Source organism: Ornithorhynchus anatinus, chromosome 1 (assembly GCF_004115215.2).
Source record: "Ornithorhynchus anatinus isolate Pmale09 chromosome 1, mOrnAna1.pri.v4, whole genome shotgun sequence".
Taxonomy (NCBI): domain Eukaryota; kingdom Metazoa; phylum Chordata; class Mammalia; order Monotremata; family Ornithorhynchidae; genus Ornithorhynchus; species Ornithorhynchus anatinus.
The window spans coordinates 146,223,238-146,236,599 of NC_041728.1; the positions used below are offsets into that span (position 1 = coordinate 146,223,238).

Below are 13,362 nucleotides of genomic sequence, written 5' to 3' on the forward strand. Positions count from 1 at the left end.
GACTTGATCTTACAATGTAATGAAAATATATTCAAAGTAATTTTTTATGATAATAACAATAATAATAATTGTAGTACTAGTTAAGCACTTACTGTGTGCCAGGCACTGTACTAAGCAGAGGGGAGGTTACAAGCAAATAGGGTTGGACACAGTCCCTCTACCACATGGGTCTCACAGTCTCAATCCCCATTTTACAGATGAGGTAACTGAAGCAGAGAAGTGACTTGCCCAAGGTCACACAGCAGACAAGTGGTGGAGGCAGGAGGCCGGATTCTCTGTCTCCCAAGCCCTTGCTCTTTACACTAAGCCACACTGCTTCTCAAATCAGAGTATGTTTTCTTTCTTACTCATACTTTTCTGTGATTGTTGAACATGAAGGTTTTTATACTCAAGACCTGAAAATTATTGGTTTTGACTACGTTATGGGAACCACTAGAGATCTTGTAGGTGACCTTGGCTTCCTCACATCTCAAGAGCTATTCATTCTTAAAGGTAGATTCTTTACGGGTTTTTTAAAAAAAATAAATATACAGCTGTAGTTCTACGAAGGATGTAGAATAGGGATTCTCAGCTAATGTGCTCTGAACCCCTCCAAATACTCTGTTAAGTTTCTGGAAGTTTTTACCTTATCCTTTTCTCTGTCACTACCACTGCCTCTTCTTCTGCCTCTCTGTCATCTTTCTCATTCTCCCTCTCTCTCCCTCCTTTCTTCCCTCCCTCTCTCCCTCTTTCTTTCTTTCACTCTCTCTTTCTCTCTATTGTTTCCTCTCACTGAATTAGGCAGTCCTTTATTTCTGTGTTCTTCTCCCTTTAGCCTGAGGGGAAGGGACTGTGTCTGAACTGTTAATTTTATCTACCCCAAATATAAAGGTTTATTAAATACCATAATCAATCCACCAGGAGTGACTCTCCAGCCTAAAAACCGCAAATGGAGGGGGAAAAAAGCTATAGGTGGTATTAAAACTGGATTCAAACTGGTGCCCATGTAGGTTTTTGTCAGGGTTCCCATTTAAGATTCATCAAGGTACAGCATCATGCATCTCTCTTTAACACTTGGGAGAAGGAGCTAGGCAGGGAAGAAAGGAGAGGGAGGCAAGGTCTCGCTAAGATGTCAGGTCATGATATCTCCTCCAAGAGGCCTTCCCATACTAACCCCCACCCTTTCTTCTTCTCTGACTCCCTCCTGTGTCACCCTAACTTGCTCCCTGCCCCACAGCATTTTGTACTTATCTGTAATTTATTTGTAAGCTCACTGTGGTCAGGGAATGTGTCAGTTTATTGTTGTATTGTACTCTTCCAACTACGCAGTACAGTGCTGTGCCCACAATAAGCACTCAATAAATACGACTGAATGAATGAATGAATGAATGAGTGAACTACAAGTGATTGGGCCCAGCACCACCAGCATTAAATCCACAGTCAGGAGCTTTGGTTGCCATGCGGCTCAACCGGTTCTCGGATCTGTAGCTTGATGGCTAGTCTTACAACTGGGCCAATGAGAACTAGCATGGCCTAGTGGTTAGAGCACGGGCCTGGAAGTCAGAGGGCCTGCCTTTTAAATTCAACTCTACCACTTATCTGCTGTGTAAACTTGGGGGAGTCACTTCATTTCTCTGGACCTAAGTTTCCTCATCCTCAGAATGGAGATTCAAACCTGTTCTCTTGCCTACTTAGACTGTAAGCCCCAAGTGGGACCTGATTACCTTGTATCTACCCCAGTACTTTGTACAGTGCTTGGCACATAGTAAACACTTAACAAATACTATTATTATTCTTAGAATATGGGCCAGTACACCAAAAATTAATGAGTTATTTGTTTTGTATTTCCAAGAGCCTAGAAGAATACATTGCCCTTAGTGAGTAACTAATAATTGCCATTTCTACTACTATTACTATTAGGAGGTAGCTGCATGGCATAGTGGACAGAGCATGGGCCTGGGATTCAGAAGGTCATGAATTCTAATCATGGTTCTGCCACTTGTCTGCTGTGTGACCTCGGGCAAGTCACTTCACTTCTCTGGGCCTCAGTTCCCTCATCTGTAAAATGGGAAATGAGACTGTGAGCCACACGTGGGACAGGGACAGTGTCCCACCCGATTTGCTTGTATCCACCCCAGTGTTTAGTACAGTGCCTGGCAAATCGTAAGTGCTTAACAAGTGCCACAATTATTATTACTACTGCTATTACTCCATCTGATTTAAACTGTGAGCCTTGTGAGGGACAAGGACTATGTCCGACCTGATTATGATTATCTTATATCTAGTTTAGTACAATGCCTGGAATTTATGAAACACTTAACAAATACCGGTTTCAAAAAAAACCCTATTATCCCTTTCTCTGTCTCTTCACCTCTCGATTTCTCTCTCTGCCTCAATTGATTTCTCCTTCTATATTGTTTTGGTGTTTTTTTTTAATATTCTGATGTTTCCTTTCACAATCTCTGTCAGTCTCAGTGTCAGTTGTCAGTTTGTTTCTATCTATCATCCTAGCTTTTCCTTTCCTGACTCTTGGCCCCACCTCCAGGAGGCCCCATCTTGTAGAGACCCTTCTAGACTGTGAGCCCCTTGTTGGATAGGGATTGTCTCTGCTGCCGAACTGTACTTGCCCAGCGCTTAGTTCAATGCACTGCACACAGTAAGTGTTCAATAAATATGATTGAACAAATGAATGGAGACTCCTGGGCTGCAGAAAATCAATCAATCAATTATATTTATTGAGCACTTACTCTGTGCAGATCACTGTACTAAGTATTGTGGAGCACAAAGAACGTGGCTCGGTGGATAGCGCATGGGCCTGGGAGTCAGAAGGACCTGGGTTCTAATCCTGACTCTGCCACTTGCGACCTTTATGTGTGACCTCGGGCTAGTCACTTAACTTCTCTGTGCCTCAGTTCCCTCATCTGTAAAATGAGGATTAAGACTGTAAACCCCATGCAGGACATGAACTTTGTTCAACCTGATTACCTTCTATCTACCCCAGTGCTTAGAACAATACTTGGCACATAGTAAGCGCTTAACAAATGCCATAAAAAAAAGCAGAGTTGGTACACACATTTCCTGTTCATGACAAGCTTACAGTATAGAGGACACGTTTACATTCACTTTAATTCATGGTCTTGCGAATTTCCTAGCTGGGTAGTTGTAGTTAGATTTCTTTACACAGAGTTTGAGAGACAGCTACCTACCTATTGTAATCCCAGGGAGGTTAGTGTTAATTCATACAATTCACAAGGTTTCCACGGGTGCCATTTTAACCTGGGAATTTGGTTTCCTCTCTAAATGTCCCAACTCTATGCATATCTGTAGGTATAGATATGACATATATATACATATATATATACATATATATATAAATTATTTATATTAATGTCTGTCTCCCCCTCTAGACTGTAAACTCCTTGTGGGGAGGGAATCTATCTACCAACTCTGTTGTATTGTATTCTTTGAAGTGCTTAGTACAGTGGTCTGCACACAGTAAGTGCTTAATAAATACCACCGATTGAACTGATCTTTCACCGGAAACCTGTAGTGGTCTATAGAAGCTACGTATCCCCATGATAGTGGGGAAAGGGTTAATTTAATTTCTATTTTCCAACTTTCACTTTTGATTGAAGGAGCAAAGGGATTGACTAGCAAAATGGAATTAAAAAGAGGGTGATAGAGACTTCAGTGATTTAAGAGGGATTTTTATATTGAGAAGACCTTGAAAAAAATAGTATTTATACAAAAAGCAATTTACTTTGCCTGTAATTTCCTGCTTTCCGTTTCCATTATTGCAGGTATTTGTGTTTGAGCAAGAATTCTCTTTCTAGTTGTACCTGCAATAAAGTCATCTTCCTATGTTTAGGACATCATAATTTATGGCCCTGACATAAAAGTGACTGTGATGCCACAAACAAATTCACATAATGACCTTGATTCAGGATCAAGTGGTGGGGAGAGAGGAAAATGTATGTCAAAAAACTTGTTTAAACATAAGCATCACTTGAAGACTAGCCATAAAGTTTAGATAAACCCTGAGAAAAGTTAAAAGTTTAATGGATTTATATCATAGGTAAAATATTTTTTGAAATTTTGCTGTCATGTGTAGGTGTTCTGCTTATTATTACTTGGATTTGCAGAATGCCTAATATATATTGTAAATTCTCCTTGCTCTCAGAGAGTATTTTCTAGAAAAGTCCATTTTGGGATTTCTCATTTCAGAATTCATTCATTCATTCAATAGTATTTATTGAGCTCTTACTATGTGCAGAGCACTGTACTAAGCGCTTGGAATGTACAATTCGGCAACAGATAGAGACAATCCCTGCCCATTGACAGGTTTACAGTCTAATCGGGGGAGACAGATGGACAAAAACAAGACCACTTAATTGCAATAAATTGAATCAAGGGGATGTACACCTCATTAATAAAAATAGGGTAATAAAAATAAATACAAATGAGCACAAATGAGCACAGTGCTGAGGGGAGGGGAAGGGAGGGGGGAGGAGCAGAGGAAAGAGGGGAAAGGGGCATAGCTGAGGGGAGGTGAAGGAGAGGCAGAGAGGGAGCAGAGAGAGCAAAGGGAAGAGGGGAAGCTCAGTCTGGGAAAGCCTCTTGGAGGAGGTGAGTTCTCAATAAGGTTTTGAAGAGGGGAAGAGAGTTAGTTTGGCAGAGGTGAGGAGGGAGGGCATTCCAGGACAGCGGGAGGACGTTGGCAAGGGGTCGATGGCAGGATAGGCGAGAATGGGGGATGGTGAGGAGGTGGGCGGCAGAGGAGCGGAGCCTATGGGCGGGGCAGTAGAAATAGAGAAGGGAGGAGGGGGCAAGGTGATGGAGAGCCTTGACGCCCAGAGTGAGAAGTTTTTGTTTCGTGCAGAGGTTGATGGGCAACCTCTGAAGGATTTTAAGGAGGGGAGTTACATGCCCAGAGCATTTCTGCAGGAAGATGATCCGGGAAGAGGAATGAAGAATAGACTGGAGCGAGGAGAGACAGGAGGAAGGGAGATCAGAGAGAAGGCTGACAATTATCCAGCCAGGATATTATGAGAGCCTGTACCAGTAAGATAGCCGTTTGGATGGAGAGGAAAGGGCAGATCTTGGCGATATTATAAAGGTGAGATCGGCAGGTCTTGGTGACGGATTGGATGTGTGTGGTGAATGAGAGAGCCGAGTCAAGGATGACACCAAGGTTGTGGACTTGAGAGACGGGAAGGATGGTCACACCATCCACAGTGACAGGGGAGTCAAGCAGAGGACAGGGCTTGGGAGAGAAGGTAGGGAGAGTTCAGTTTTGGACATGTTGAGTTTTAGGTGGCAGGCAGACATCCAGGTGGAAATGTCCTGGAAGCAGGAGGAGATATGATCTTGAAGGGAGGGGGAGAGAACATGGGAGGAGATGTAGATTTGTGTGTCATCTGCATAGAGATGATAGTTGAAGCCATGGGAGCGAATGCGTTCACCAAGGGAGTGAGTGTAGATGGAGAACAGAAGAGGGCCAAGAACTGACCCTTGAGGAACCCCTATAGTTAGAGGATGGGAGGGGGAGGAGGAGCCTGGGAAGGAGACCGAGAATGAATGTCCAGAAAGATAAGAGGAGAACCAGGACAGGACGGAGTCCGTGAAGCCGAGGTGAGATAAGGTGTGGAGGAGAAGGGGATGGTCAACAGTGTCAAAGGCAGCTGAGAGGTCAAGGAGGATTAGGATAGAGTAGGAGCCATTGGATTTGGCAAGAAGGAGGTCATGGGTGACCTTAGAGCAGTCTCAGTAGAGTGGAGGGGACGGAAGCCAGATTGGAGGGGGTCCAGGAGAGAGTTGGAGTTGAGGAATTCTAAGCAGCGAGTGTAGACAACTCGTTCTAGGAGTTTGGAAAGGAAGGATAGAAGGGAGATAGGGTGATAACTGGAAGGGGAAGTGGGGATCTAGAGAGGGTTTTTTCGGATGGGGGAGACATGGGCATGTATGAAGGCAGAGGGGAAGAAGCCATTGGAGAGTGAGCGGTTAAAGATAGAAGTTAAGGAGGGGAGGAGGGCAGGGGCGATGGTTTTTATAAGGTGAGCTGGAATGGGGTCCGAAGCACAAGTGGTGGGCGTGACACTTGCTAGGAGGGAGGAGATCTCCTCTGAGGATACTGCAGGGAAGGATGGGAAAGTAGTGGAGAGTGTTGGGGTGAGGGGGAGGCAAAAGGGGGAGAGATAATGTTGGTATTTGTTAAGCTTACTATGTGCAGAGCACTGTTCTAAGGGCTGGGGTAGATACAGGGTAATCAGGTTGACCCTCATGGGGCTCACAGTCTTAATCCCTTTTTACAGATGAGGTAACTGAGGCACAGAGAAGTTAAAGACTTGCCCACAGTCACACAGCGGACAAGTGGTGGAGCCGGGATTCAAATCCATGACCTCTGACTCCCAAGCTCAGGCTCCCTCCACTGAGCCACACTACTTCTCAAGCCACGCTGCTTCTCTAATGCAATGACATGATGTAGCTGTTGATAAGCAGCATGGTTCAGTGGAAAGAGCCCGGGCTTGGGAGTCAGAGGTCAGGGGTTCTAATCCTGGCTCTGCCACTTGTCAGCTGTGTGACTTTGGGCAAGTCACTTCACTTCTCTATGCCTCAGTTACCACATCTGTGAACTTGACTCTATTTATTGCCATTGTTCTTGTCTGTCCGTCTCCCCCAGTTAGACTGTAAGCCCGTCAAACGGCAGGGACTGTCTCTATCTGTTGCTGACTTGTTCATTCCAAGCGCTTAGTACAGTGCTCTGCACATAGTAAGCGCTCAATAAACAGTATTGAATGAATGAAATGGGGATTAAGACTGTGAGCCCCACATGGGACAACCTGATCACCTTGTATTGCTCTCCCAGCATGTAGAACAGTGCTTTGCACATAGTAAGCGCTTAACAAATGCCATTATTATTATTATTATTATTATTATTAATGGTATTAGTTTCAACAAAAAATGCACTAGCTTTGAAAGGGGTTCCAGTGGCAATATAAAACTTGAGAAAAGGATGGGGCATAAGCAAGGGCAGAAAAAACCAAGAGATGCTCTGTATAGAATAAACTCTCAATAAATACGATTGAATGAATGAATGAAGGAGGTCGGCAGTCATTCCTTCATTCACTAGTATTTATTGAGCGCTTACTATGTGCAGAGCACTGTACTAAACACAGTCATGATGAAGACCAAGTGGTGTGGAATCACTGGTGCAGACTTGACAGTTACCTAATGAATATACAACCCATCTAAATGAGGGAGCTAAGCAATTATAGATGGGATATCAATAGGTGTTCCTACTCATGTTCAACTTATCATTTGTTCAGGGAAGATATGTTTTCACAAGAAGCCAATAAATGGGTAAACAGTTATTTAAACAACCATTCAACCGGACAACTTCAGAAAAGTTTGATTGTATTAAAGTCAGGGAAGTGAAAGAAGAATTTTGGGAGTGTTGTTAAAAAGACAAACCATGCATGCAAAAACGTGTTTCTATCCCTTAATTTGTCAGGGAAATCAGAGACAAGGTTTATTTAGTTATCTCTCTGCTGATCAAGAATAATATGAAGACACACTATTAATTTGCACTGCAACTCCCCAACAGATTAGGCAACCTAGCATATGTGTTTGTCTATTAGTTTTAGATGGATAACTTTCAATCACTTCAATGGCCAACTTAGATAGGAATGTTTTGCTTTGAAATTGATTAGTAATAATGTTTATTCTCCAAATCAGGAGCTATTTGTTGATTACCATTAGGCCAGCAAATCTCATCCAATTATTTGTCAGTACAGTAGGTTGCGCAAATTAGTTACGTGGCGACTGAAGTTTTCTATTAACATGAATTTGCTGCTTAGTTGATTCATTTACCTTATTAGAATAGGACTTTTGTACTATAGCACTATCATTCAAATGGTACATGCTTTTTTAAAAAAAGCAAACCATTGTTTTGTTTTTGTTTTGTTTTTCTTCTCATTAACCCATATGCCTTAGTGAAAAAAATAATTGTCCAATGGAAAGGTTATAAGAAAATCATCTTACAGTATATTTGAAGTCTCACTAGAAGAAAATATCCAGTCCTCGAAAGAGGCAATAGCAAGCAGATAATTTAAGAGGAAATGAACTCTCTCACAAATAAATGGCAATGTAAAATGTAATACTGTTTTTCAGGATGGAAAAAGGAAGATGGGAAGGGAAAACCAAGATCTCAAGAGTTTAATCAGGACACTTAATAGTAGTAATAGCAGAATTTATTGAGCTCCCACTTGGTGAGAGCCACTCTATTGGGTGCTTGGGAGGTAAAGAATGAAGAAATACAATATTTTCCACCCATAAGGAGTTACATTATCATGGGAAAGAGAACATATAAATATTTACAGCCATGTTAAAGCTAATAAATTGAGTAAGTATATATTAATATTATTGGCAATTTATTGATATTCATGAGTGCTAAGAATGGTAGTAGTAATAATGATTATGGTACTTGTTAAGAGCTTACTGTGTGTCAAGCACTATTCTAAGTGCTGGGGTAGATACAAGCTAATCAGGTTGGCCACACAGTCCCTGTCCCACATGGGGCTCACATCCTTAATCCCCATTTTAAAGATGAGGCAACGGAAGCCCAGAGAAGTGAAGTGATTCTCCCAAGGTGTAAATTGCAAGTTGAACCTGAATAGGAACAGCTATTGATGTCCCATTAGCAGAAAAGTGGTGGAACCTGGACTTAGATATTTTGAGCTTGAGGTACCAGTAGGACCTCTAAGTGGAGATGATCTGGAGGCAAAAATAGATGCAGACTTGCTGGTCAGACGAGAGGTCAGGACTAGAGAGATCACTTTGTATATCATTCTGCATAGAAGTGGAAGGCCGTGTCATCAGTAGGTGTCGATAGCCATACATTATGCTAAAGGGACTGACTGAATACAGGTCCAAAGCATTTCTGCTGTTCTCAGTATTCTCCTGTATCTCTTATGAAGACTAGGGATGTTCCTTAGTTCCCCAAGGTCATGATGTGCTGGTGGAGAAGGCAAAATGAACCTTAGTGTGATGGAATCTAATATAGTCATTCCTGGGTACCATTACAGGGACCCCAAGAGTCTCTAGCAGTTCTCCAATGCCATATTCTCGTTCATTCATTCAATGGTATTTATTGAGCACTTACAGTGTGCAAAGCACCTTGCTAAGTGCTTATTCTCCCATCAAACGTGACAGATAAACTTCAGTCCTGAAGTGTGAACACTACTTTTTCTGGGAAACACTATCTTACCACCTTGGTGTTTTTTTTTCTGATGTAATTCTCTCGTGATTCTCCTTTGATCTCTCTGTCCAGTTCTTCTAATTCTCTTCCAGTGACTCTTCTTCTACTTCCTACTCCCTAATAGACAATGTCCTCAATGCTCTGTTCTGAATCCCCTTGCTTACTTCTCAATTTACATTCACTCCCTTGTGGAGTTTACCCACTCCCAAGTTTTCAGTTACCCCCTCTAAAGGGCTGACTCCCAAATCTACCTTGCTAGTGCAGACCTCTCATCTCTTCATTGCTGTATTTCCTCCCACCTCCACTACATCTCCCGCCATGAGTGTCTCCCTGGCACATCATGGTCGCTACATCCAAAACTGTAAGCTCGTCATGAGCAGAGAATGTGTTTATTGTGTATTGTTCTCTCCCACATGCTCAGTATAGTGTTCTGCATACAGTAAGCACTCAATAAATACAATTGAATGAGTGAATGAATGAACTTCTCTTCTTCCTTCCTAAATCTTCTCCTTCTCCTAACTCTCCCATTGTAGTTCACTACATCCATATCTCTAGGCTGAAGTCTTGGCATTGTCCTCGATGACTCCTAGAGTGTAAGCTCATTATGCATAGGGAAAGTATATGCTAATTCTGCTGTGTTGTACTTGCCCAAGCATTTACTACAGTGCTGTAGACATAGTAAGCACTCAATAAATACCATTGATTGACTTATTTCAACCCTCTTAATTTGTCTTTCACTAAAGCATCATCAAAATAATAATAAATGTAATATTTGTTAAGCACTTGCTGTGTGCTAGGCTCTGTACTAAAAGCTGGGTTAGATACTAGCTAATCAGGTTGGATACAGTCCCTGTCCTACAGAGTCTTATTCCCCATTTTACAGATGAGATAACTGAAGCAAAGGGAAGTTAAGTGACTTGCCCAAGGTCACATGGCAGAAAGTGGTGGAAACAGGTTTAGAATCCAGGTCCTCCTGACTCAGGCTCGTGCTGTATACACTAGGCCACTCTGCTTCTTCTTCCACAGCAGAAACTGACTTTTTCTAACCACCATTATACCATACGGGCATTTGTCTTTTTCCATCTTGTCTACAGAATTAGACTCCTTGCTGATTTCCCTGTCTCTAGTCTCTCTTCTCTCCAGTCTATATTTCACTCTACTTCCCAGATCACTTTATTAAAATGTTATTCTGCACGTGTCACCACTCCTCAAACACCACCCAGGGTGGCCCATTCCTCAATCAATCAATCAATCATATTTATTGAGATTTACTGTGTGCAGAACATTGTATTATGTTCTTGGGAGAGTACAGCACACCAGAGTTGGTCAGCATGTCTCCTTCCCACAAGGGGGTTACACTCTTGGCTTGGCTAATCTAGATGAGTCATTTTCGACCCATAGCATCTCCATGGACACATCTTTCCCAGAACACCCCACTCTCCATCTGCAATCGTTCTGGTAGTGTATCCATAGAGTTTTCTTGGTAAAATGTGGTTTGCCATTGCTTTCTTCCACACAGTAAAGTTGAGTCTCCACCCTCAACTCTCTCCCATGCTGCTGCTGCCCAGCATAGGTGAGTTTTGACTTGTAGTAGATTGCCTTCCACTCCCTAGCCACTGCCCAAGGTAGGAATGGAATGGGCAGGCCTCTGCTTGACTCTTCCTCCCATAGCCGAGACTGGCAGAGTACTGGAAACTCTCCAGGTGTGATCCTGAGAGGATACTAGGTTCTTGAGAGAGTAAAATATATGAGAATTGGTAAATATGTCCTCTTCCCATAAGGAACTGTATTCCTCTGGGTAATAGTAGAATCACTTGTTTTAAGGTGCTTAATCAATACAGCCTCTTCTATTTACCCACTCTCTTCTCCCACTACATCCCAGCTTGTACTCTTCTTTCCTCCCAGGCTAACTACTCACTGTGCCTCAGTCTCGCTTCCCATCAGTGACATCCTGCACATGCCCAACCTCCTGCAAGAAACACCCGCCCTCTTATGGAAGGCCTTCTGATTTCACATCTCCAACTGGAGAAGTTTCTCAGTTGATCTCCAATCTTCTTACCTTATATCTCCTCAACTGCTATTCCAGCAACTCCCTTGGCCCATATGAACATATCTTTGTACTCTATCACTTCCTCCTAGCTGGACAGTGCTCTGCACATAGTAAGCACTGAATAAATACTATTGAATGAATGAATTTAGTCATGCCTCTCTTCCCTACTAGATTGTAAGGTCCTTGAGGGAGGGATTCCAAATACTAATTCTATAGTTTTTTTACCAAGTGCTTAGTTCAGTGTTCTGCACCCAGTAGTTGTCCAATAAATACAAAGGAACAAAAATCTACATAAAGATTTATTATTTTGATAGTGGTTTGCACTGCCCAAATTGCACTTTTTGTCCCTTCTGAGAAGGAAAATTAGTGTGCTAAGTGATCTTGTCTGCTATTCATTCATTCAATTGTATTTATTGAGCATTTACTGTGTGCACAGCACTGTGCTAAGCGCTTGGAAAGTACAATTCAGCAGTAAAGTGACACAATTCCAGCCCACATTGGGCTTACAGTCTAGAAGAGGGGAGATAAACATCAAAACAACGAAACAAAAACTTCTCACTCTAGGCTACAAGGTTCTCCAACACCTTGCACCCTCCTACCTCTCCTCCCGTCTCTCTTTCTACTGACCACCACTCACACTCCCCTCCTCTGCCGCCCACCTCCTCACCATCCCCCATTCTCACTTATCCTGCCGTTGTCCCCTGGGCCACGTCCTCCCACAGTCCTAGAATGCCCTCCCTCCTCACCTCCACCAAACTAATTCTCTTCCTCTCTTCAAAGCCCTACTGAGAGCTCACCTCCTCCAAGAGGCCTTCCCAGACTGAGCTCCCCTTTTCCCTCTGCTCCCTCTCTACCCCCCACTTCACCTCCCCTCAGCTAAGCCTCCCTTTTCCTCCCCCTTTCCCTCTACTCCTCCCCCTCTCCCTTCCCCTTCCCTCAGCACTGTGCTCATCCGCTCATTTGTATATATTTTTATTATCCTATTTATTTTGTTAATGAGATGTACATCCCCTTGATTTTATTTATTACTATTGTTTTAATGAGATGTACATCCTCTTGATTCTATTTATTGCTATTGTTTTTGTCTGTCTCCCCCGATTAGACTGTAAGCCCATGAATGGGCAGGAGCTGTCTCTATCTGTTGCCAATTTGTACATTCCAAGCTTTTAGTACAGTGCTCTGCACATAGTAAGTGCTCAATAAATACTATGGAATGAATGAATGAACAGGCATTAATAGCATCTATATAAATAAATAGAATTATGGATATACACACATCAAAACAAGTAAACAGGCATTAATATAAATGGAATTATAGATATGTGCATATATAATTATGGTATTTGTTAAGTGCTTACTATGTGCCAAGCATTGTTCTAAGCACTGGGATAGATACAAGGTTATCAGGTTGTCCCATGTAGGGATCACAGCTTTAATCCCCATATATACATATATATACAAGTGCCATGGAGTGGGGAATGGGGGTAGAGCAAAGGGAAGAGTTGGAATGATAGGGAGGGGAGAGGGAGCTGAGGAAAAGGGGGGCTTAGTCTGAGAAGGCCTCTTGGAGGGGGTGAGCCTTTAGTAGGGGTTTGAGTTGGGGAAAGTGGGATTGTTTGGCAGATTTGTGGAGGGAGAGCATTCCAGGCCAGAGATGGGACATGGGCCAGGGATCGATGGTGGGACAGGAAAGAACGAAGCACAGTGAGAAGGTTAGCACCAGAGGAGTGCCTTAGTATCCTAGATAGGCATTCACCCAGCCCGAGGAAAATCCCCCCATTACACTCCCAAGACAGGATGCCCCCTTACAAGGGGCAGAACTATAGGGGTGATTTCTAGATTGTTGTGAGGTGGAGCAGATTACCAAAACTCTGGATGTCCTGTGACAAACATATGTGCCCATGCTGTTTTCTAGTAACACTACCTCACAACCTGCTCCATCTGCTGTTTGTTATCCTAACAATCCCAGTAAATAAATCACAATAAAGGTTTTCCTGTTTGAGGTTTTTTTTGTCCAAACTAGTATTATTCGCTATACAGTCATTTAATATAAAGAAACAAATTGAATGGAGGTGGG

General features: G+C 42.7%; 1 long non-coding RNA gene and 1 other non-coding gene across 2 annotated transcripts in view; one reads left to right on the forward strand and one right to left on the reverse strand.

Annotated features, from left to right (window-relative positions):
* LOC120638585 overlaps window positions 1–13,362 on the forward strand; it is a 314,790-nt gene that overhangs the window by 260,828 nt on the left and 40,600 nt on the right. The gene's annotated exons all lie outside the window — the stretch shown is intronic.
* On the reverse strand, window positions 10,819–10,956 carry LOC114817253. The gene has a single exon (XR_003765104.1). It is a non-coding gene; the product is annotated as a small nucleolar RNA SNORA7 (small nucleolar RNA).